General features: G+C 39.3%; 1 long non-coding RNA gene and 1 pseudogene across 1 annotated transcript in view; both read right to left on the bottom strand.

The window, feature by feature from the left end:
- The window catches only part of LOC139441555 (uncharacterized), a 33,825-nt pseudogene extending 9,555 nt beyond the window's left edge, over positions 1-24,270 (bottom strand).
- The window catches only part of LOC139441573 (uncharacterized), a 395,726-nt gene that overhangs the window by 306,903 nt on the left and 61,015 nt on the right, over positions 1-27,808 (bottom strand). The window lies entirely within an intron of this gene.

Raw genomic sequence — 27,808 nt, 5'->3', positions numbered from 1 at the left:
CGGAAGGAGGATCAATAGACAGGAAGGCATCTAGTGTGCGATGTCGTCTATCTTTAGCTAGGGGAAGAGACACAATATGCAACAGTAAAATATAAACGTCCTTAGTCCATACCATGTCACCTATACATGCAGATCAGACATCAAATGGAACTTTATCGAACTCACAGATAACGTCCAATACCTTTAAGGGACAAAACCTATCCATAATTATGAAAAATATCTTCTAAGAGCAGATCATAAGCATGTGTTGTGAACCACTGTCAATTAGTCAAGATAGCATGTGAGGGTACAGTGCACAACCGTTGGCGCCCATCACAAACACATCACAAACACACGCAAATGCATGTCAAGTATTCACCTGAACATACAGGGAAGCATATGGGCAAATCAAAATAGGGAAATTTGGACATCATTTCGGTCATTTTGGCGCCAAATTGGAACATCTCTTTCACAAGTCTGCTATGAGACTGCTTTATTAAGGCATTGAATGCTGTTGCCATAATGTAGCTACTTTAAAGAAACAAACACATGGCGCTCTGTGATCTTCGTAGAAAGAGCATGCTTAATTTCAGCTTAACACCTGCGAAATATAGACACCAAAGGCTCGAGCTGCTGGAATATTGTGGCACACACTGCTGGCCTGGTGTCAGGTTTGACTAAACATACTCTTTCTTGGCTGTGGGCGTTTGGGAACAGGATCAATGGCTATTGAGGGCTGACGTGTGCGATGTCGTAAGTCTTTAGCTGGGAGAACAGACAATATATAAAACAGTCAATCTATATAACGTCATGAAAATAACAAAAGCACACATTCTCTAAGAGGAAGACTGTTTTGTCTTTTGGGGATAATAGTCATATAATGTATTTTCATTGTGAAACAATTTTTCATTTCGAAACTCGAGATTATGAGTTTCAGTTGGAACATTGGGTTAAATACCACACTTTGTCAACAACAAAACATTTGAAATACATTTCATTGAACTATTTCCTAACAATCTTTCGTCACCATGTGTGACAACCATGACCTGAATGAGCCAAACTTACTATATTTCGGCCGTGTGCGCTCGGTATCAGAATTGGAAGGAGGATCGATAGACAGGAAGGCATTTTTTGTGCGATGCCGTCCATCTTTAGCTAGGGGAAGAGACACAATATGCAACAGTAAAACGACCTTAGTCCATGCTATGTCTCCTTTACACGCAGATCAGACATCAAATGGGACTTTATCGAACTCACAGATAACGTCCAATAACTTTATAGCACAAAACCTATCCATAATCATGAAAAATATCTTCTAAGAGCAAATCATAAGCATGTGTTGTGAACCACTGTCAATTACTTAAGAGAGCAAGTGGGCATACACTGTCCAACCGTTGGCGCCCATCACAAACACACGCAAAGACATGTCAAGTATTCACCTGAACAAACAGGGGAGCATATGGACAAGTCAAAATAGGGAATTTCCGACATCATTTCGGTTATTTGGGCGTCAAATTGTGAAATCTCTTTCACAAGTCTGCCATATGTCTGCTTTACTAGGCATTGAATGCTGTTGCCATAATGTAGCTACTTTAAAGAAAGAAACGTATGGCGCTCTGTGATTTTCGTAGAAAGAGCATGCTTAATTTCAGCTTAACATCTGCGAAATGTAGACACCAAAGGCTCGAGCTGCTGGAATATTGTGGCACACACTGCTGGCCTGGTGTCAGGTTTGACTAAACTTACTCTTTCTTGGCAGTGGGCGTTTGGGAACAGGATCAATGGCTATTGAGGGCTGACGTGTGCGATGTCGTAAGTCTTTAGCTGGGAGAGCAAACAATATATAAAACAGTCAATCTATATAACGTCATGAAAATAACAAAAGTACACATTCTCTAAGAGCAAGACTGTTTTGTCTTTTGGGGATAATAGTCATATAATGTATTTTCATTGTGAAACAATTTTTCATTTCGAAACTCGAGATTATGAGTTTCAGTTGGAACATTGGGTTAAATACCACACTTTGTCAACAACAAAACATTTGAAATACATTTCATTGAACTATTTCCTAACAATCATTCGTCACCATGTGTGACATCCGCGACCTGAATGAGCCAAACGTACCATATTTCGGCCGTGTGCGCTCGGTATCAGAATCGGAAGGAGGATCAATAGACAGGAAGACATCTTTTGTGCGATGTCGTCTATCTTTAGCTAGGGGAAGAGACACAATATACAACAGTAAGATATAAACGACCTTAGTCCATGCTATGTCTCCTTTACACGCAGATCAGACATCAAATGGAACTTTATCGAACTCACAGATAACGTCCAATAACTTTAAAGCACAAAACCTATCCATAATCATGAAAAATATCTTCTAAGAGCAAATCATAAGCATTTGTTGTGAACCACTGTCAATTACTCAAGAGAGCAACTGAGCATACACTGTCCAACCGTTGGCGTCCATCACAAACACACGCAAAGACATGTCAAGTATTCACCTGAACATACAAGGGAGCATATGGACAAGTCAAAATAGGGAATTTCCGACATCATTTCGGTTATTTGGGCGTCAAATTGGGACATCTCTTTCACAAGTCTGCCATGTGTCTGCTTTACTAGGCATTGAATGCTGTTGCCATAATGTAACTCCCTTAAAGAAAGAAACGTATGGCGCTCTGTGATTTTCGTAGAAAGAGCATGCTTAATTTCAGCTTAACATCTGCGAAATATAGACACCAAAGGCTCGAGCTGCTGGAATAGTGTGGCACGCACTGCTGGCCTGGTGTCAGGTTTGACTAAACTTACTCTTTCTTGGCTGTGGGCGTTGTGGAACAGGATCAATTGCGATTGAGGCCTTAGGTGTACGATGTCGTATATCTTTAGCTGGGAGAACAAACAATATTTTAAACTGTCAATTTATATAACGTCATGAAAATACTAAAAGCACACTTTCTCTAAGAGTAAGACTGTTTTGTCTTTTCAGGATAATTGTGATATAATGTATTTTCATTGCGAAACACTTTTTCATTCCGAAACTCGATATTATGAGTTCTCAGTTGGAACATTTAGTTAAATTCCACACTTTGTCAACAACAAAACATTTGAAATACATTTCATTGAACTATGTGTGGTATCCGCCACCTGAATGAGCCAAACTTACCATATTTCGGCCGTGTGCGATCGGTATCAGAATCGGAAGGAGGATCAATAGACAGGAAGGCATCTAGTGTGCGATGTCGTCTATCTTTAGCTAGGGGAAGAGACACAATATGCAACAGTAAAATATAAACGTCCTTAGTCCATACCATGTCACCTATACATGCAGATCAGACATCAAATGGAACTTTATCGAACTCACAGATAACGTCCAATACCTTTAAGGGACAAAACCTATCCATAATTATGAAAAATATCTTCTAAGAGCAGATCATAAGCATGTGTTGTGAACCACTGTCAATTAGTCAAGATAGCATGTGAGGGTACAGTGCACAACCGTTGGCGCCCATCACAAACACATCACAAACACACGCAAATGCATGTCAAGTATTCACCTGAACATACAGGGGAGCATATGTACAAGTCAAAATAGGGAAATTTGGTCATCATTTCGGTCATTTTGGCGCCAAATTGGAACATCTCTTTCACAAGTCTGCTATGAGACTGCTTTATTAAGGCATTGAATGCTGTTGCCATAATGTAGCTACTTTAAAGAAACAAACGCATGGCGCTCTGTGATCTTCGTAGAAAGAGCATGCTTAATTTCAGCTTAACATCTGCGAAATATAGACACCAAAGGCTCGAGCTGCTGGAATATTGTGGCACACACTGCTGGCCTGGTGTCAGGTTTGACTAAACTTACTCTTTCTTGGCTGTGGGCGTTTGGGAACAGGATCAATGGCTATTGAGGGCTGACGTGTGCGATGTCGTAAGTCTTTAGCTGGGAGAGCAAACAATATATAAAACAGTCAATCTATATAACGTCATGAAAATAACAAAAGCACACATTCTCTAAGAGCAAGACTGTTTTGTCTTTTGGGGATAATAGTCATATAATGTATTTTCATTGTGAAACACTTTTTCATTCCGAAACTCGAGATTATGAGTTTGAGTTGGAACATTTGGGTAAATACCACACTTTGTCAACAACAAAACATTTGAAATACATTTCACTGAACTATTTCCTAACAATCTTTCGTCACCATGTGTGGCATCCGAGACCTGAATGAGCCAAACGTACTTAATTTTGACCGTGTGCGCTCGGTATCAGAATTGGAAGCAGGATCAATAAACAGGAAGGCTTCGTTTGTGCGATGTCGTCTATCTTTAGCTAGGGGAAGAGACACTACAACAGTAAATTATAAACGACCTCAGTCCAGGCTACATCTACTATATATGCAGATCAGACATCGAATGGCACTTTATCGAACTCACAGTTAACGTTCCATAACTTTAAGGGACAAAACACTTTCCATAATCAAGAGCAATAGCTTCTCAGATCTTAAGCATGTGTCGTGAACCACTGTCAATTAGTCAAGATGGCAGGTGAGCTTACACTGCACAACCGTTTGCGCCCATCACAAACACACGTCAAGGCATGTCAAGTATTCAGCTGAACAAACAGGGGAGCATATGGTCAAGTCAAAATATGGAATTTTGGACATCATTTCGGTTATTTGGGCGTCAAATTGGGACATCTCAATGGGACCAACAGCTATTGTGGCCTCACATGTGCCATGTTGTATATCTTTAGCTTGGAGAACAAACAATATATAGTGGATCGTGCTCTGAATCCTATCAGGATAACCGAATAAATATATTTACATTTAATGTATGAAGAGATTGTCTTTCATTCGATTTGATTGTCCCTCAACATAATTTCTCTTGACAAAATCACAGCAGACCTCACAGACTTTGGATTCAAACCTCCACCACATGTCGATGACCATAAGAGAATGAGTTGAGGTGGTGAAATGGGGTTAACGTTGCGTCCAAGATTATTGCACTTATACAGCAACGTGCATGCACGTGTTTGTGTGTGTGTGGCTGCTTGTACTAGTCTGGACTGATGGATTTATAGTGCTAGCCCACTGAGATACCGTGCCGCAGTTTAACATAAATACCTCACTCAGTCACAATATACTGACTCCGAGCCGACCAGTCTTTGCATCAGGCCCTGCATCTCCACCCCTTGGGGTCCAAATTTCACTTTAGAGGTCCAATCAAGCATTCAAAGCCTCAATGAAGCTTTCGAAACGTTTTATAATACACACGTGGATGACATTACCAAATTTGACGCATCAGACACAAAAAGTGTGTCCGATGCAATTCCCGAATACTGTATGTAATAACAGAAAATGTTGTTGGATACCTAAATATATAAAGGGATTCTTACGGTATACCTTTTGTGTGGCGTGACACAATGACATGTCAGTGTGTGATGGTATTTCACATGATACAATATCATATCCGTGTTTACCTATACGATATCTCATGAAGTAATTAATGATTTAAGATCATAATGCGTGTTATGACATTATTTGCTGTTCAATTTCAATGTTAATTATTATTACACCAAACCTGTGCTGCTGCTGGTCGTCTCCTGTGCTGGTAGCAGGGTTGTCACATTCATACCTATAAAAAAAGACAAACACCAAAACTAACATAATGGGATAGAACTGGATTCGCGAGATTTTTTATTTCCTGGACCCGCCAAACTGTAACATAAAATGTGGGCAAATAATTGAAATCAAATTCGTCATACTTGTAATAACCGCTGACAAGAGGACACACGAAATGAAGAAGCAGGTACTCTGATTACCGCGTATGCTTATAGGTTTCAATGCTACATCGGTGTTTGGATTGGAAACATTGGAGACATTTTCTTTTATTTTTTGGTTTACAGATTTGACACGTGTCAAACATAAAAAGGTCAAAATATCAATCGAATTCGTCATTTTTTTAATAGACTTTGACATGTGAACACATATAATGAAGGTAAAAAAACTCTGAATGTTGGTAATTGAAACTAACTCTATTTCCGGTAATACAGATTACTATATCCAGGTTCATATTGAGGGTCTAGGATGGAATCCCACAGTACCAACATATCAAAAACTATGAAAATATCCATAAACAAAGACATTGACATATTTTTGGCTTTACGGATAAAATAACCCTCAGTCTGGCTTCACTCATGTCATATCTGGGCCAAGGACGCAACTGTGTTCTTAACTGCGTCCTTAACTGGTGTGTCATGATTTGCTTTGTCAGTATCATGCTCTTTAGCATAATCTAAAAATGTGTTTAAGGATTATGACCTTAGTCACTTTATGCTTTGTTCCCACAAAGGTCAACGTGTCATTATATAACTAAAATAACGTTGAAGGCAGCCTTAAACACTTGTTCACTGTGTGTGTGCGCGCGTTTGTGTGTTAGCCTCATCCACTTTATGCAATGACCCAAGACGGGCATTCTAATTTACATATAGATCAGGTAAAGTTATCACGTGTTCAAAGGTGCAGTGCAGTTGAAAACCATACTCACAAGCATTGCAGGATTTCGGACATAGCTTCAACAACTTATCTCCCTTTTCATTGCAGTACCCTCTCTTGGCGTATATTGAGCACATACTCGAACGGTCTTCGCATCCTGCTCCTGAAGAAAACATGACAATTAAATCAAACTTACATGTACTTTTTGGAGAATATCTTTTGGCAATAACATTTTCAAATCTTGTCCTAGGATCTGAATCTACTGCTGAGGCCCAACGATCTATGTCCCATAAGCTAAAGATGTCACCCCGTCCGCTTGATCACAAGAGAAGGATGTCATATGTGGGATGAAGTAGTATGTAGATGCTCTTCACAAGGACGTATTCTATCAAATACGTCATGTCGGAGATATTTTAACAGATAAAAAGTGACTGTACTTCATGTAAAGTGGTGTAAATGTTATGTTATCGAAAATAACAAAATAATATTTAGTCATTCTTCTTATCAATGTTTTATAATAAAACGTTTGTTGACAAAACCAAAAACTGGTAACAGGAGACAGAGCAAAACGCACTAAAAGGGGTTGGTGTAACAACTCAATTAAGAAAGTCAAGTGCGGGTTTGACCACCATTTGCGTTGATACAGGCAAGGCAGCAGCGGCGCACTGTGGACACCAGATGATTGAAAATAGCCTTGGTGATGTTCCAAATGTATTCCAAATTACCCCAACTGAGCTAGCGTTACCAGTTGGTTCAGATTCTATCGTAGGTGTCTTTCAATCTCATGTTCGTACAGGTGGTCAGTCAGCATATGATATATGTAACAATATTTATTATCAGTCAACATAGATCGTTCTGAAGCAATTTGCATGATAAATATACAAAGTCAGGTGTCGAATTTCATTTGTTTCCGTTAATGCTAAAAGGATACTGTGTTTGTTACGTTTGCCTTGGTGATGTTCCAAATGTATTCCAAAATTACCCCAACTGAGCTAGCGTTACCAGTTGGATCAGATTCTTTCGTTGGTGTCTTTCAATCTCATCCCAGACATTTTCTATTGGGGAGAGGGCTGGCGAAACAGCCGACTATGGCAGTACATCAATGGTGTGCAGCCTCAGAAAGTCTGCTACAACACATGCAATATGTGTGCGGACATTATCCTGATGCAACGTTACGTACCTGCTTAACACAAGGGGTAGAACATGATCTCTAATTATAACGACGTTGTCGTCGCGGTAGCGTACGTCATTTATACTGTCATTAGCAACGATGAGTTGTGATTCCACTCCATGTGTTACACTTCCACACCCAAAATGAAGACGATAATTGCAATAGTAATTATCATGTCACCAAACCTGTGCTGCTGGTGGTCGTTTCCTGTGCTGGAAGCTGGGTTGTCACATTCATACCTATGGACAAAAACAGACACTAGGTACTAACATAATGGGACACATACTGCGAAGGCGAAGATAGTTTTGATTTCTTGATTTACGGATCCGCTAAAGTAAAATATTAAAAATGAGGTTGTGGGGGAGTGTTGGTGGGGGTGGGTGCCTGGGTTGGTTGGACATGAAAACCATGTTCATCTTTTTTTAACAATCACCAACCCATCATTAACGCGATATTGGGGAATGGAAATAACTCCACGTTCGGTGCTCAGTGAAAATGGCAGCATTTGCAGCAAATACAGATTACTATTTCGTTGAGAGTGAAGAATTGGATACTAGACAGGATGACATTTTTCTCATGTCCCAATGTAAAAAAATAATCTATAAACCAAGAACACTTCAAACGACCATTCCAGCTTCACTCAAATCATATATATGGGACATGCGTCACGGTGACCAGGTGGGCACAGGTGGCCCAGTCCTCTAAGGAGCAACAATTCGCTGTGCAGTTGCATCCCTGTGGCACGACACAAACATATATGATCGTGATATAACAGAACAAGAAACATGATCGTCACAGGTCATGATATACCTGGAATGCTGTTCACGGCGGCGTTAAAACCAAACTCACTTGCTCACACACCTTGCATCCTTACTTGCGTCCATGACTGTTGGCCAAGGCTCTGCTGCTCTTGGGTTGTCAGCACCATGTTCTTAGGGAAGTTTCAGCAATGTAGTTAATAACTACGACCTGTGTCACATCGTGCTTTCTTCACACAAATGTTAAGACATGATTCCGTTCAAGGCAACGTTAAATCAACCCATGTTCATCGTTCATAAATTTATGTATACATCGTTTATGAATTGTTTAATGTCTTGCAGCATGCAGTTGCAAAACCATACTCACAAACATTGCAGGATTTCGGACATTTCTTCACCACATGATCATTTCTTTCGCAGAGCCCTTTCTTGGCGTATCTTGGGCATCCGTGTGAATGGTCCAAACAACCTGCATCTAAATGGAATTATAACATGGTTAATGTGTCGCGGTTCTAACATTTTCAAGTTTGGTTCATGTACCAGTGTTAATGTTTGAAGCAAAGGCCAAACCATTCGAGTTTGGACGCATGTTTGGATCACGACCTTGAAGTCGAGAAGACATATAAGTATTTATTGAAAGATGCATTATCTTATTTAAGAAAACATTTATTTACTAAGCTACTTTTCTTTGTTTGAAGAACAGTAACTTTTTCCCCGTTACATTAAAGTGAAAATTCACCTTTTTGCATAATGAACAGCGCTACTTTTACCTGTCGGTTGACCATTCAGTCTAACACATTGTGAACCCTTAATGGTGTCTGATGATGTTCTTCAGCTTTTCATTTGAAATGACGTCAAAGTGGTATTATTTGGCAAAAGGACCAATAGATTAATCATTCTATCTTAAACAAACATTGGATTGGCTTCAGGGAAAAGAATCCGTGGTTACACATATTTGAAAAGGTACTAGCACCTGTACCGAATGTCGCATGCATGCAAATGGCTTAATGTATGTTATAACGTCATTATTACCCAAAGTGTTAGAAATAAACAAGTTTATAAAACCCAAACCTGTGCTGCTGGTGGTCGTTTCCTGTGCTGGAAGCTGGGTTGTCACATCCATACCTTTGGACAAAAACAGACACTAGCTACTAACATAATGGGACTACTGAGAAGGCGAAAATAGTTTTGGTTTCTTGGTTTACGGATCCGCTAAACTAAAATATTAAAAATGAGGTTGTGGGGAAGTGTGTGTGTATGTGGGGGTCGGGGTGATGTGTGTGTGTGTGTGTGTGTTGGGGGGGGGGGGGGGGGGGAGGTGTACATGAAGAATATGTTCATTTTTTAAAATAATCACCAACCCATCCAAAACGCAAAAAAATGGGATGGGAAGTTACCCTCGGTGCTCACTGGCAATGGCAGCAGTTGCAAATACAGATTGCTATTTCCTTGAGGGTGAAGAATGGGATACTAGACAAGATGACATTCTTTCTCATGTCCCAATGTAAGAAAAAATCCGTAAACCATGATATGAAAAAAGATATTTTGGCTTCATACTTCAAATGACAAGTCCAGCTTCACTCAAATAATATATGTTGGACATGCGTCACGATGACCAACTGGGCACAGGTGGCCCAGTCCTCTAAGGAGCAACAATTCGCTGTGCAGTTGCATCCCTGTGGCACGACACAAACATATATGATCGTGATATAACAGAACAAGAAACATGATCGTCACAGGTCATGATATAACTGGAATGCTGTTCACGGCGGCGTTAAACCAAACTCACTTGCTCACACACCTTGCATCCTTCCTTGCGTCCATGACTGTTGGCCAAGGCTCTGCTGCTCTTGGGTTGTCAGCACCATGTTCTTAGGGAAGTTTCAGCAATGTAGTTAATAACTACGACCTGTGTCACATCGTGCTTTCTTCACACAACTGTTAAGACATGATTCCGTTCAAGGCAACGTTAAATCAAGCCCATGTTCATCGTTCATAAATTTATTTATAGATCGTTTATGAATTGTTTAATGTCTTGCAGCATGCAGTTGCAAAACCATACTCACAAACATTGCAGGATTTCGGACATTTCTTCACCACATGATCATTTCTTTCGCAGAGCCCTTTCTTGGCGTATCTTGGGCATCGGTGTGAATGGTCCACACAACCTGCATCTCAATGGATTTATACCATGGTTAATGTGTCGCGGTTCTAATATTTTCGAGTTTTGTTCATGTACCAGTATTAATGTTTGAAGCAAAGGCCAAACCATTCGAGTTTGGACGCAATATAACTTGGTGACAAGAAAAGGATCCCGTGAGAGGCGAATTAGGTCTTCAGCATCCCATGCTTGCCGTAAGAGGCGACTAAAGGAGTGATACATTGTTTGTTCTGTAAGGGTTTTAATATCATGTCTGTGTTTACCTATATCCCATGTAGTTAATAAATAATTCAAGGACATAATACGTGTAAGAACATTATTTGCTGTTCGATGTCTGCATGTGTTACAATGATAATTATTGTGTCATCATACCTGTGCTGCTGCTGGTCGTCTCCTGTGGTGGTAGCAGGGTTGTCACATTCATACCTATAAACAAAGACAAACACCAAAACTAACATAATGTGATAGAACTGGATTCGCGAGATTTTTTTATTTCCTGGACCTGCCAAACTGTAACATAAAATGTGGGCAAATAATTGAAATCAAATTCGTCATACTTGTAATAACCGCTGACAAGAGGACACACGAAATGAAGGAGCAGGTACTCTGATTATCGCGTATGCTTATAGGTTTCAATGCTACATCGGTGTTTGGATTGGAAACTGTCTCTATTTCCGGTTAAGGTAGAGCAAGCTGTGGGAATTTGTTGGCAGTTGCATCAAATATACAGGTTAGTATTTCCACGTTAATGTGGAGGGTCCAGGATGGGATACTAGCTAGGATGGCAATTTGTCCCTACCAACATATCAAAACCCATGAGAATATCCATAAACCAAGACATTAACATCGTTCTGGCCTTATTCTCAAAAAAAGCTCACAATCCAGTTTCAGCCAAGTCATATGCGGGGAACGCGTTTTCACTGTCAAGAACACCACGCCTTGCGTTCTTATTTGCGTCGTTAATTGTTGGACGGATCTGCTGCTCCTGTTTTGTCAGTATCGTGCTCTGCGGCATATTTTAACAAAGTGTTAAAGGATTGTGACCTGTGTTACTTTATGCTCTGTTCCCACAAAGGTCGATGCGCCATAATATAACTAAAATAGCGTTCCAGGGAATCTGAAGCTCGTGTTCCGTGTGTGCGTGCATGTGTGTGTTTGTAGATTGATATCTTGCACATAACGTGTCTGTGTTTTAGGCATGCTGTAGATCACACTGATATAACACCAAGCAATAGATCTCTATAGTGTATGTCTTCAGCGGACTACAACATATGAACATGGTCATTTTTTAAAATAATCACCAACCCATCCAAAACGCAAAAAAATGGGATGGGAAGTTACCCTCGGTGCTCACTGGCAATGGCAGCAGTTGCAAATACAGATTGCTATTTCCTTGAGGGTGAAGAATGGGATACTAGACAAGATGACATTCTTTCTCATGTCCCAATGTAAGAAAAAATCCGTAAACCATGATATGAAAAAAGATATTTTGGCTTCATACTTCAAATGACAAGTCCAGCTTCACTCAAATAATATATGTTGGACATGCGTCACGATGACCAACTGGGCACAGGTGGCCCAGTCCTCTAAGGAGCAACAATTCGCTGTGCAGTTGCATCCCTGTGGCACGACACAAACATATATGATCGTGATATAACAGAACAAGAAACATGATCGTCACAGGTCATGATATAACTGGAATGCTGTTCACGGCGGCGTTAAACCAAACTCACTTGCTCACACACCTTGCATCCTTACTTGCGTCCATGACTGTTGGCCAAGGCTCTGCTGCTCTTGGGTTGTCAGCACCATGTTCTTAGGGAAGTTTCAGCAATGTAGTTAATAACTACGACCTGTGTCACATCGTGCTTTCTTCACACAAATGTTAAGACATGATTCCTTACAAGGCAACGTTAAATCAACCCATGTTCATCGTTCATAAATTTATTTATAGATCGTTTATGAATTGTTTAATGTCTTGCAGCATGCAGTTGCAAAACCATACTCACAAACATTGCAGGATTTCGGACATTTCTTCACCACATGATCATTTCTTTCGCAGAGCCCTTTCTTGGCGTATCTTGGGCATCTGCGTGCATGGTCCACACAACCTGCATCTAAATGGAATAATAACATGGTTAATGTGTCGCGGTTCTAACCATTCGAGTTTGGACGCAATATAACTTGGTGACAAGAAAAGGGACCCGTGAGAGGAGAATTAGGTCTTCAGCATCCCATGCTGGCCGTAAGAGATGACTAAAGGAGTGATACAACGTTTGTCCTGTCAGGGTGTGATGGTGTTTCAGGTGTTTTAATATCATGTCCGTGTTTACCTATAAGATATCCCATGTAGTCAATAAATAATTCAAGGACATAATACGTGTAAGAACATTATTTGCTGTTCGATGTCTACATGTGTAACTATAATAATGATTACCTGTGCTGCTTTTGGTCGTCTCCTGTGCTGGTAGCAGGGTTGTCACATTCCTACCTATAAACAAAGACAAACACCAAAACTAACATAATGTGATAGTACTGGATTCGCGAGATTTTTTTATTATTTTCTGGACCTGCCAAACTGTAACATAAAAAAGTTGGCAAATATTTGAAATCAAATTCGTCATATTCAGAATAACCGCTGACAAGAGGACACACGAATTGAAGAAGCAGGTACTCTGATTATCGCGTATACTTATAGGTTTCAATGCTACATTGGTGTTTGGATTGGAAACTGTCTCTATTTCCGGTTAAGGTAGAGCAAGCTGTGGGAATTTGTTGGCAGTTGCATCAAATATACAGGTTAGTGTTTCCACGTTAATGTGGAGGGTCCAGGATGGGATACTAGCTAGGATGGCTATTTGTCCCTACCAACATATCAAAACCCATGAGAATATCCATAAACCAAGACATTAACATCGTTCTGGCCTTATTCTCAAAAAAAACTCACAGTCCAGTTTCAGCCAAGTCATATGCGGGGAACGCGTTTTCACTGTCAAGAACACCACGCCTTGCGTTCTTTTTTGCGTCGTTAATTGTTGGACGGATCTGCTGCTCCTGTTTTGTCAGTATCGTGCTCTGCGGCATATTTTAACAAAGTGTTAAAGGATTGTGACCTGTGTTACTTTATGCTCTGTTCCCACAAAGATCGATGCGCCATAAAATAACTAAAATAGCGTTCCAGGGAATCTGAAGCTCGTGTTCCGTGTGTGCGTGCATGTGTGTGTTTGTAGATTGATATCTTGCACATAACGTGTCTGTGTTTTAGGCATGCTGTAGATCACACTGATATAACACCATGTAATAGATCTCTACAGTGTATGTCTTCAGCGGACTACAACATATCAGTGTCTCAAGCATATATCACATTCAGCTTGTGTGATACTGCAACGTTTGCCTTCAAGTACACACAACAGACACGAGACATCATCAAACATAAATTGAAATTTTAATTCTAAAATCCTAAACTGTATGTGAGCTTTATCCACGAGATGCAATGACGCCAGCCGAGTGTGCCAATTTACATATATGCCAGGCAAGGTTAACTAGATTGCCCCAAAGGTGACAGACAGCGTGCAGTTGAAAAACAATACTCACAAGCATTGCAGGATTTCGGACATTTCTTCAACATCTGATCAGCCAATTTCTTGCAGTACCCTCTCTTGGCGTACTTTGAGCAGCTACGTGTATGGTCTTCACATTCTGCTCCTGAAGAAAACATGACAATTAATTCAAACATACATGTTCTTTTTGGAGAATATTTGGTGGCAGTAACATTTTCAAATCTTGTCCTAGGATCTGAATTTGAAGCTGAGGCCCAACCATCTATGTCCCATGAGCCAAAGATGTCACCCCGTCAGCCTGATCACAAGAGAAGGATGTCATATGTGGGATGAAGTAATATGTAGATGCTCTTCACAAGGACGTATTCTATCATTGATTTCTATTCATGGAGAATGTAGGCCTCCAGCCCATGTTCATACAAGTGGTCAGTCAGCATATGATATATGCAACAATATTTATTAGCAGTCAACATGGATGTTTCTGAAGCAATTATCATGATAAATATACATTGTCAGATGTCGAATTTCATTTGTATCCGTTGATGCCAAAAGGATATTGTATTTGTTACGTGTAGGGTATGACATGAATTTAGGTGTTATGTACTTCTGACGCAGTGTTTAATACACACAAACCATCAAAAAATGGTATTGATCTTCGACGTAACATTCAGTACAAAGGGCCCACAACACTTTATCTCTGGGAATATTGAAATACCTGCCGGTTTCTATTTTGAGAACTGCAACGACATTGTGTCAAGGCCACGCGGACTTTTGCAATTGTTACACGTTTAAGGCGTGATTCCGTTCCAAAAGTACCTTCAAAGAATTTATAATTTCAAGTTTTGGATATCTTTCTTTTGGCATATGCAATAATCTAATCCAAAACTTGATAGAACGTTTAAATGCAAAAATGTACAAAGAGTAACTGCAACATTCACTCAATACTGTATAATTTGGTGTTGAGATCTTCACTCCAAGAAAGTGTTTACATGCAAACATGTGAATGATTTCTATGTTTGCTACGCTACCTAACCCCCAAACCTCAGACCCATACAGTAAAATAGGCATAATTTTAGTATCAAATATCCTAAAAACTATTTCAAAGGGAATTGCTTTATATCTTTGTAATATCTTTAATATGCTCAACAAAACTATGTTTATCCCAAGATAATGTTTTACTAAAAGTTATACTCAAATACTTATAGAATGCCTCGCCCTCGAGACATTTCCCTCCATAATTCCATTTTTAACTTCTCGAATGAATACCACCTATTCTTAAAACAACTTTAGTTTAGTCTTATCCAAATTACCTGTTAACTGGTAATAAGTGCAGTATGATTCTAATATGCATATTCTTTTCTGTAGACCAGAAACTGTATGAGATATCAAAACGATATCGTCGGCAAGCAATAACAAAAACGGATCAATCATCTCTGGATGAAATTGGTCGCCAAATTTACATGTGGATTCAATTTTCTGTGTTAGTTCATTGACAAACATAGAGAACAGATATGGACGAAGGACACAAACCTGTCGTACACCCAAATCCCATTCAAACATATCCGATACATATTACAATAAACTACGGTTATAACGAACTCGAAGGGACCACTAATTTTAGTTCGTTGTAACCGTACTACGTTATAAACATATATACGTCATATGTACAGCAAATGGCTTATGCCAAACACAGTTCGTTATATCCATCAGGTCGGTATGAGCGTGTTCGTTATAGACGTAGTTCACTGTATTAGACGTAACACATGAACGTACTCGAATAGCAAATAGCTTGTGCTCCATTTAACATTTTTGGAGACAAACACTCCTTTTTACAATCTTCCATAATTTTGGCCTATTGACCAAACCAAAAGCTTTTAAAAAAATCTACTAAAAGAGCATAAACTTTCCCCTTTTCTTTGATAAATACCGTTGAATCACTGACTGTAAAATGAATATGTTGTCAATGGCGGAGAACCGCTGACGAAATCCGGCCTGTGATTCCACAAGTTTGTCACAGGAATTGACCAACCGTCTATTCAAGATATATATATGATGCCGTGTCTAGTCTACATTGTCTACAATGATGCCCTGTCTAGTCTACATTGTCTACAAGGATGCCCTGTCTTGTCTCTACATTGTCTACAAGGATGCCCTGTATATAGCCTGTATATAGCACTGAAAACTATGGACACGCAATGGTTTTTCTCGGGATTAAATGGGTTTGGGCGAGTTCGTCAAAACATAATCACTAAACTCTATGTGCTATGGAGAATACAAAACCCACTACCTTGGTTCATGTTTGCCTTTGCCTTTGCTTCTGGTCCAATGGCATCTTCAAATTGATGCACTGTAACATGCAGATAATATTAATTACAACAACGACAATAATAATATGCTGTACCCGTCCTTTCAAATGTTTTTGGTGTTGTTGATTGGACGAAACAAGAAATTCAGGGTATTGACACCTTCACACGAAGAATCATGTCAGACAATAGATCCCACCAACCTCGCTCTTACCTCATTCGCTTATATTTACCAATCATTATGGGAGGACGTGGTTTGATTACGTTGGGGCTCTTCGTGACAGAATTGTTTTGTGCACTTTCGCACAAATTTATTTATCTGATGATCCTCTTGTAAAGCATGTCAAGACTCATGATGAAAACAAGGCATTCCACAGTTTTCTAAAACGAGCCAAGGATGTGGGACATAATCTCAATGTCGGTGTTGATCTCGTTGATGGTTCTGTACTGCTGGACGGTACAGAAATGAGTGTCAACCAAGCGAAGTGCTATATCAAGTCGGCCCAGTTTTTCAAGGAGGGACTTTCTGAACGACCACTGCATCGAGTGTTTGTGCAGTGTGTTGAGAAGATCAGCAATCCTGCAGAGTCCTTCCCTTGGATGAAGTCGACTGGCCCGAAAAGTGAAACAGAAGGCTTTCTGTTTGCTGCTCAGGACCAGCCACTTCCCACTCGAAACCGCCAATGTGTGATTTTGCATCAAAATGTAAATATGAAATGTAGATTATGTCATGAATTTAATGAGACTGCCCAACACATTGTGAGTGGCTTTGGCACAAGCACCTTATCTTAAAGGACATGATGGTGTAGATCGAGCATTTTATTACTGTCTTCGCCATGCTTGTGGTTTTGACACAGAGGTCCATCCATGGTACGACCCGGAATATGTAGAGGGTGTCATGGAAAATAATAAATATAAAATTCTTTGGAATAGGCCAGTATACAGCCTCCGATATATCCAGGCCCACAAACCTGATCTTGTCCTTTTTGATAAATCCAATAAAACCATTTATATCATTGAATTTTCGGTCCCTTTTTACAATAATGTGATTGACAAGACTGAGGAAAAACATGGCAAATATGCAGACCTCGCTTTCGAAATGTCACGATTGCATCCCAAGTACCAAATTGTACTCCCCATTGTTCTCGGTGCCTTAGGTTTGGTACCTCCCAATCTGTTGACTGACATCGGGAGAGTACCCGGGTTTGCTACCAGGAACACATCCCTTCTGACAATATGGGTAATGCAGAAGGCTGCAGTGTTGAGGAGTCTTCACATTCTCCGACAAGTTCTGGGTGGGTTTGACTAGGCAGCGCTTCCTGGGAGAAGTCCCATTCGCTGTCTGGGCTGCGTGTAGAGGGGGCAACGGCCCTGGGCTGATGGTGAGCCTGACCAGCCTGAGTGTGCCAGCATCACCCAAACCCTCTTTGCTGCATTTTTAATTTTAATCTGTAAATAATAATGATGATGATGATTGATGATGATTGATGATGATGATTGATGATTAATAATGATTGATGATTAATGATGATTGATGATGTTGATTGATGATGATTGGTGATGATTGATGATGATGATGATGATGATGATGATGATGTGTACAATATGCTTCAGGCAAATCAGCTGCATGTAAGTTTAATATTTGAAATAATGAAATGAACAACTCTTACGTTCCTTGAGAAGCGCTTCGTTTGACTTTTCCAATCCATCAAACCTTTGCATGACATCTTTCCTCAGGTCTTTAAAATACCCTTCAATTTCTGCAATATCAAGGAAAATTGGCACCTGTCATGTAGCTGTACAAGTTCAAGGCGATGACAAATTTTATACTGCTTAGTGTATCCGAGGGGACACATTGTCACTAATTGAAGGGTGCATAAACGTCCGGGTCACTAACGCGAGGGGTGAAAGAACGTCCGGATGGTCTTAAGTGGTATATATACTTTTAAACCTTTTATATATATATATACCTCTCCATATACGACTCTTTTATATTTGAGGATCGCCCGATTCTTTCATATCAATACAGTTAATAATCCGTCATGGCAAAATAATGAGGTATTTTATTTGTATTTGTTATACGGGTCCCCACTTAGAAAACAATTTGTCAGAACGTATGAAATTTCACTGGTCACAGAGATCAATATTTCAGCAGTATTTCCGTTTTATGACGGTGAATAAGTTTAATGTGAAGAGAAAGCGACAAAACCTTTTTCAATAAGAAATCTCGACAGATTGCACGACCCCGCCTCTATCATGATTCTGTGTCTATGAATCACTATGCAAATAATTACTCTTGACGAGGTCAATATGCAAAAAACGACCCGACCCCTGAGGTGATCAGACCAAGCCGAGGTGTTACGCCGTAAATTGTAATAAAATGGTAAATTGTAATACTTGCAGCAAATTGTAATAATTTTGACGTAAATTGTAATAACAACGTAAATTGTTATAAAAATGGACGTAAGTTGTGATACGCAAATTGTAATAAAAATTGACGTAAATTGAAATAATCTCAACTTGCGGTAAAATGTAATAACTTTTTACGTAAATTGTAATAACCTTATAAGTTTAGTTTCAAAGTCGTCAAATGACTAGAACCTATCATTGTCAGGGTTGGTACAGTGTTTATCGTACAATCGTCATTAAAGTATGGGTGTGGGGGAGGATTGAGGTCGTTATCGTACATTGTTGTATAATTATATGTATATATAAACGCATTGGAATTTCATTTCTATTGTTGTCGAGACGAAGTTTAATTACTAGAATGAACTTAGTTTTCTTATTTAATTGAGAAATATTCTGTGTGTTTTGTACTTAATTGTAATATATCCTATTGACGATTTTCATCATAATTGTTCATATTTAACCTAATGGAATCATATTTCACTTGGTAAAGTAGGTGGTAATATACACAATGGAATAATTATAACATAACAAACTTACACAAATATATTGATGTGTAAATGTGGAAAGTCTGACTTTTACTGACTGAAGCAAATTTATTTATTTTTGCAACTGTATATTTGTACATATTTTATGTGGAGAGGGGTTTACTAAGTTGCAAGAACTTGTCCCCAATACAATTCTCCTTTTGTTCTGTGAATAAAATATTTTTAAACTAAACTAAACTAGCAAATGGATGACATGTCATTCTGCAGTAGTCTGTGTGCAAGCTGATTTATACATGTTCATATACATAATATCAATTTATTATTATTCAAGTTTCAATTTTTTTAACGTTGTTCGAAGGATGTGAAGCAAATAATGACAATGACCTGGGCGATGTACATGTAGGTATGTGAATCCGCAAGGACTACCTTTATCAATTATTTTACGTGCAGTTTGTGTCATGTCTGTATTGTTAGAATGATACTCTAGCAACTGTACACATCGAAATTTATGACTGAAAGATCCATCCTCGGGTTAAAAATGATGGATGACATTAGGTACGTCCATTCGACAAATAGGTTAATTGATTAATCATCCAATAGTAGCTAAGCTAGGAGTCCATTGCAATAACATTGAGTTACGAGTTGAGATAAGGAGCACATGACCGTTTCCTTGAAACAAACGAGACAATTCAATCGTATTTATACATTATATTTTGACGAAGAATTCAAATACAACAAATGAGTGACAGATCTCCTTTGCAATGTCAAAGGAAAAAAAACAGTCGTCAGCAAATGCAGCATAGATTTCCCATGCATGAGAAAGGAGAATACTTAATACATAACATTATATGCAATGTTTTTATTAATATCAAAAGAGGGGCGTGGATATTCTTTACCTACATTGCATACACTATTAGATATTGTGTATTCTCGATCTCTGTGAACTTCTCACAGATAACAAAATAATAATGAATAAATGCAAACCATGCTAACTTATGCAATATTTGTAGCAATGTATGATTAACATATGGATCATAAATGTAACATTAAATATTTCTTTTCATAGGAAGAAGTATATACAATGAAATAAATGAATAAATGTAACTGTCTGGATTCCTTTCATATGTCATGAAAAACTAACAACAACTTACTGACAACTTTTGCTGGGATAATAACTCCTTGCCCCAACAACAAAAACAGAATCCATCATGATAACGGCACGAAATCATAATTCAAAGCATACACAAATAATATCCGGTATCTTTGGGCATGTCTTGTTGAGTTTCAAAGAGCATCAGAATGTATAATACATTTGTTGCAACAGCATATTGCTGAAATATATCTGTTTTGATCAAAATTGAAAGGATGGAAAATCTATAATGAAAAGGGTTTTGTCACTAACGTAAATATTCTCTTTACATACATACACACAAATACACATATACACACCAACACAAACACATACATACAAATTTAAACACATACACACATAGGTATGTATGTATGTGTGTGTTTGTGTGTATGTTTATGTATGTATGTATGTATGTATGTATGTATGTATGTATGTATGTATGTATGTGTGTGTTTGTGTGTATGTTTATGTATGTATGTATGTATGTATGTATGTATGTATGTATGTATGTATGTATGTATGTATGTATGTATGTATGTATGTATGTATGTATGTATGTAAATACGATAATGTTTTACTGTAAATGTTTTACTGTACTCCGAACAGTTGGAGTACATATATATACAAAGGTACACAACTGTTTAGGGAAGTTTGGTACAGCATTTATCGTAGAATCGTCATTAAATATGACTTAGTGTGGGGTATGAGAACTTTTTGAAATTTGATACATCGAACATTGTTGTATATATATAAACTCACTGGAGTGTTATTTCTGTAGGTTAAGTACGTGGTTATCAACACAATGTATTTATATATACAAATATACGTTTGGGATGCTTTCCTTGCATTTAAAGTGTGTTAGCAGTAGTTGAAAAGAGCGATTCAGCATGAAACCAAATTTGAAATGGGGTAAAACAGTTGTTACATAGTGTATGAAATACCCTCTGAAGACATATATTGCAGTCTCAAATTTAGAAGTTTTAACTCAATTTCAGAAAAAAGTGATAAGGGTAGGCAATTAGAACTAGGTAAAAAAAATCATGCAAAATATAATTTGACTTTTTTGTAAGTCACCAGTCATTTCATTGGAATTTTAAGAGAGTATGTTATTACAGTGCTTGATGTTAGCCCAAATTACTTTAATCCTCTTAATCTTTCAGAGGAGGTTATGTTTTCAGGGGATTATTGTACGTATATATTTCGTATCAAGGTTTCTTGGCGCAATCCACCAACGATTGTCGAATTTAATGATCTTCAAGTACGTTTCAAGGTCAAAGAGAAAATTTACTTTAGTGACAAACATATTTTCATTATAAATTTTCAATTCCTTTCTATTTGGATACAAGCAGATATATTTCAGCAATTGATTGCAAGAAATTTATTATAATTCGTATACTCTTTGAAACTGTACAAGAGTTATCCGAAGATACCGGATGTTATTTGTGTATGCACGGGATCTGTCAACTCATTTGTTGTATTTGAATTCTTCGTCAAAATAAAATGAATTGTATAAATATGATTAAATTCCCCCGTTTGTTTAAAAAAAAGGATCATGTACTCCTTATCAACTCGTATAGCGTTTCCACCGCAAATCGACACACTGGTTGACCAGCCTGTGTTTGTACCCTTCGTCATCACTCGTTCAGTCGTGTCGAACTGGTCAACGTACTGTTGAAGCAAGTCATGCAAACAAACATCTTGAATAGCCTTATAAGAGTATTGAACAATATGTCACAATTAAATTATTTGTCGAATATCCGGTTGTGTAACCCATCATTTTGAATCCGAGGGTGGATCTTTCAGTCATTTAAATTTATCGATGTTGACACCACCCTTTCATGACGATTGTACGATAAAGCCTATACCAACCATCCCTAACAGTTTTGTACGTTTGTCATCATACACAGTTATTACATTTTACCGCAAGTAGAGATTATTACAATTTACGTCAATTTTTCTTACAATTTGCGTGTTACAATTTACGTCAAATAGTATTACAATTTACGTTGTTATTACAATTTACGTCAAAATTATTACAATTTGCTGCAAGTATTACAATTTACCTTTTTATTACAATTTACGTCGAAACACGAGGCCTCGTCAAGTGTAATCAGTCCTTTTAAATTTGTTAAACCCAAATTCACGTTAAATGTTATGAAGCCTTTTTATCTTCATATGTTTCATTACAGTTTTAGCTGCGAATCGTGAAATGTTAGTACCAGACGCCATCTTGAGTCAATATTCATCAGGAATCGAACCCGGGTCTTCGGCGTGACGAACGAACGCTTTAACCACCAGGCTACCCGACCGGCCCCAAGATTGTTGATAAAGGTATAACAATATCACATAGTTATGATACCAGGTATTAGTGAAAAGGTGAGCGTATCCTACCCCACCCGTGGCAACTATCACAAACAAATGCAAAGACAAGTCAATTGTTCACCTGAAAAAACATGGGAACATATGGTATAAATCAAATTATTCATTGCCCGTGAAGACATCACTCGTTTATTAAACATACAGCTGTGTGATACTAAATCGCGTGCCTATGTACTACGGGAACACGTTAGACTGAAATATATTGAAAGTTCTCAGCATATCTTGGCCTATTCAACGACATTGCGTGTGGAGATGACAGATCACTGGAGAGAACTTATGCACAATCGATGATCCCAGCAACTCCGTCGCTAAGCTGACGTCACATGGCATTGCAACATTTTTCTACAAATTACGTCATAGTACCCTGTGACGTGATTGTAAACTTTTTGGTTCAGGGCAGGGTCGCACTTTAGCACAACAGTCGTAATTCTATGTTAAAGTATGTGAGTTACGATAACCTTAGCGCTACGATAACTTTGTGGAACGGACTCCCGAATTCTAAATGTGGACCGTTGTATGGCAAGTAATGCGTGTCATCTTTTAACGTGTTTGAAGTATCATTCTGTTAACCTTAATTGGAGTATGCTGTGGATCGTGAGGTTTTTGCCTTTTCAAACACGACAGTAAAATTATGATATAAGTTTATTATGGCAAGTAATAAATATAATGCTAGACTCACTCCGTGTAATACTAATCTTACGAAACTCGTGAACTCGTGTTTTGAACTCGTAAATAGTTCTGTTATCTGACTCGCTTTCGCTCATCAGATACAAGAACTATTCACTCGTTTCATAAAACTGATATGACACGGGAGCTCGTTTAGAATTCTATATATACTCACCGCCGAAAGAAACGCGAACCATAGAAACATACAAAGAAGTATGTATTTTAAAAAGAGATGGTTCCAGTGTGTAGGAATTAATGACAAAACTAATAATCAATCAAGTGTTACCTCGGACTGTCTTTATTCTTATCACAATATGCTGCACGTGATTTCCAAACTTTACACATCAATCATGCACGAGACAAATGCATCGCGTGTCATGGCGTCTTCGATGCGTCCATGAGTGTCGGTCCACACAACATACCAGTATGTTCGTTTGTGCATCAAACCCAATATCTCTTGAATATGAGTAATTCCTCGTGTATCAACCAACATGTATTGTATTCGATGAGTATATACGGATTACATCGGACCCCATTTTGGTCACTGATGCGTCAAATTTGGAAACGCCCCCCACATTTCTACCACAAAACCTTTTGAAAGTAATGTTAAGGCCATGAATGTAAAGAAAGCTCAAATCGATGCAGGTCCCAGGTGCTTACACATTTAGTAAACCAAAGAAATATAAAGCGTCTTTACCCTCAGTCGGTGTTGCACTCCCCGTAGACGTCAGTAAAACAGTTACCAGAACTGAGACAACTATCCCAGTCATGGCAGGCAGTTCTCCCAGTACAGTCGATGTGATCACCACGCCTGTGTATACCACTTTGTGTGTCTCAGGTAGGGAGAAACAGCGAGTTAAATAGTACAAAGTACAATGTGTTGGTCCCATATATGCGTACTAATGACATATGCCATGGTGTAAAAGGATACTTTTGGGTTGACATTCCATGCTCCAAGGTCTGCATACTGAGGCTGATACCTATGTGCAGGGTTGCATTCCCAGAGGTATCGGGTTACAATGTGATGATGTACGTGTACCCTGCCTTGTGGCTGTTCTCCATGTATGTGTGATATGAGAACGTTGGTCGTGAAAAGAGAAACTGTATGTACATTTGATGTGTTTCAATCTGGTTGATGGAAATGTAACATCGTTTCTGACAAGTGACACAAGCCATACAATTAATATGACTCAAGGTTCGGTAACCGGAGAACGGGGCAAAAAGGGCAAAGACCTGTTTGGTAGTGGTACATGGGCACGTACCAAAACATATGTCGAAAGATCATGTCGCCATGCTGGTCCATTGCTATGAAGACCGCCTCCGTGGTCTAATGGTAGAGCGTCAGCCCGGAGAGCGGAAGGTCCGGGGCTCGATCCCCAGCCGCGTCATACCAAAAGACGTTAAAAGATGGTACTTGTTGTTACCTGTCTGGCGCTCGGCATTAAGGTGCTAAAACAAGGACTGGTCGGCTCGGAGTCAGTATGTTGTGTTTGAGTGGGGTATTCATGTTAAACTGTGGCATGGTACCTCAGTGTGTTAGCACTATAAATCGCTATTAGTCCGGTCTAGTACAAGCAGCCATGCACACACACATACACGTGCATACACGTCGCTATATAGGTGCAATAATCTTGGACGCGACGTTAAACCCCATTTCACCTCACCTCACCTCACCTCACCTCACCTCACCTCACCTCACCTCACCATTGCTATGGCACAATCTGCCACAAGACATCCGAGAAGCAGAAAATCTGACAAACTTAAAAAAGACACCCAAGACCTGTCTCTTCAAGAGATCCTTTGACGAGATCAATCTTGGTCTAAGCGAATTTGAGCAGTTCTTAATTTGTAATTGCGCTACATGAATTCTTAATTTAATTCAATATAGTGAACACGACGAATCTTTCCAAAAAATGGTACACCCTTGGTCACATTGACCCTGGACATTGATATCTCATGAACATTTCTAGGATTATTTAGATATGTTTGTGACGGGTGCCACAGGTGGGACAGGATACGCTCACATTTCCGGGAACACCTGGTATCAGTTTGATAGTGATTCATAAACACATGCTTATGGTGTAGTAGGAATTTTACACAGAGAACACTACACTCATTCTCGTTAGATACCTGTTTCACGAGACGACTGGACTTTCTATGGTATCTGTTCGAGCGAAAGCAAGATCAGATACCATAGAAAGTTCACGAGTTTCGTAAAAGTGGTATCCAACGAGAATTAGTGAGGTATTTTATTTATTAACCACGTCAAATTAGTATTTAAGTGTAAATACATAACAACTTTCTTTCGTTAACAGTCCAGACTGAAACCGGTTACAACCCTGGTTGCACATGAATGTTGATTTATGCCCAAATATGGGCCTTGTTGACATTTCTATGTATACGTTTTAACAACGTGTTCCTTCTGTTGTGTGTGCAAACATGACAGCACCAACGCCCAAGATCTAATTTAATTTTTTTCATTGAACTTATGGTAATTCTAGTGCATTGATGTTTGTACGCAGGACAACTGAAAGAAACTTTTGAAAGTCAATTAGCGCCGCGCTTTGAATCTCAGACCAACACTCGGTCCATCGTTTCGACGGGGTCCCGGCTGTGCAATCAGCTGACTTTAAAATACCAGTCGGTACCATTTTGGGAGAGGGAAATTAGAGTGCTCGCCAAAGACGTTTATCTTAACTGTACGACAATATACCGAAGACGTGACAATCAAAAACTCAAGTCTGCTTACATGTCAGTAACAGCTTCGAACGAAGGGCAAGGTCACCATCGGAACAAGAAAAGACAACAGTGATCTACGCTAGAGACCAATAGCGAATGTTATTTTCACATTGGGGATGTTTGGGCCACAAACACAGACGTCAGGCTCACTTCCGCGGAGTTTTCGAACTGGCGCATAGTATATCAGTGGACACTGTTCACTGAGAGTGATTTGGTCGTGAAGTCGTGTATGTTCAGTCATGAACAAATGCCTTCGGAAGCAATGTTACAAAGTACTCTACGAATGCTCGAACCGGAGCATCAAACGTTAGATATATGTCCAGATAGTTTAAACTGACTTCAATTCACCACGCTTAATCTTTTACGATAAATCATATTGAAAGTCGCGAAAGTGGTCGGGTGCGTCACGCTCATGGGGACCCTCTATCTATCGGTAGATATTGCATATGGATATAGCTCGATTATATAATGTCTGCAGTAGCTCTATGCATAATTAATAAAGAACGCAAGGCGAATTGAATGCGTGTGGCTATTTTGTTTTGTGTTCGGAAATGTCTCTCACTTTCATGAGTTTCCTTCAGTTCTGCCTGGTAAAAGTAAATGACGTCTCGTGATTTTTTTCATAAATGAAATAAGTTGTTCCTGTGTGAAAGAGGTCACCGTTATCCAATCAAAACGAATAAAACGAGGTCAATCTTGTACAACAAACGTGTGGCGTACGGATTTAGTATCTTACCACCTGTATCTTCACAACGTGGGATGGGGCACGGGTGGCCCAGTCGTCTAAGGCGCTGGGATTCGCTTTGCAGATTTGCGTTCCTTGGGCACGCCAGAAACCTATGATTGTGGGTTCGAATCCCGGTTCGCACCGATTATGTTTCTAGGTTTGTCAGCACCATACCTTTGCTCGTGGGTTTCACCGAAGTGGTAAACGTCTAAGATCTGCATCACTTCGGGCTTCCCTCCCACATGAAGCTGACACGCCGCGATATCACTGAAATACTGTTAAAAGCGGCGTTAAACCCAACTCACTCACTCACTCACTCTCTCACAGCGTGGGAAATAAAATCGACTTTGCTTTTAGCAGAGACACAGGGTTTTGTCGCACTTATATACATGGTTCTTTTCACCTTTTTGTGCTCCCAAAGTCAAAGTGTGTGTGTGTGTGTGTGTAAGTGCGTGCGTGCGTGCGTGCGTGCGTGCGTGCGTGCGTGCGTGCGTGCGTGTGTGTGTGTGTGTGTGTGTGTCAGCTTGTACGAATATCCCACTCAGACACAGCATACTGACAACGAGCCGACCAGTCCTTGTTTTTAGCCCCTTAATGACGAGGGCCAGGAAGGTAATAATAAGTACCATCTTTTAACGTCTTTTAGTATTACGCGGCCAGGGATCGAACCCCGAACCTTCCGCTCTCCGGGCAGGCGCACTCTCATCTGGACCATGGAGTGGGTTCTCAGCAACAACAGATCACTAGAAACTCGACTTTCCTTTATGTGTTATTATCGATAGTAAATAATGTAATTCAATTTGCATCTAAGTACATAGAATGAGAGTATTTTGTATGTTTTC

This window comes from Haliotis cracherodii, unplaced genomic scaffold, assembly GCF_022045235.1.
Source record: "Haliotis cracherodii isolate W230 unplaced genomic scaffold, xgHalCrac1.p SCAF_41, whole genome shotgun sequence".
Lineage (NCBI taxonomy): Eukaryota > Metazoa > Mollusca > Gastropoda > Lepetellida > Haliotidae > Haliotis > Haliotis cracherodii.
The sequence above is the reverse complement of the archived record's forward strand: the minus strand, read 5'-3'. Positions and strand labels throughout refer to the sequence as shown.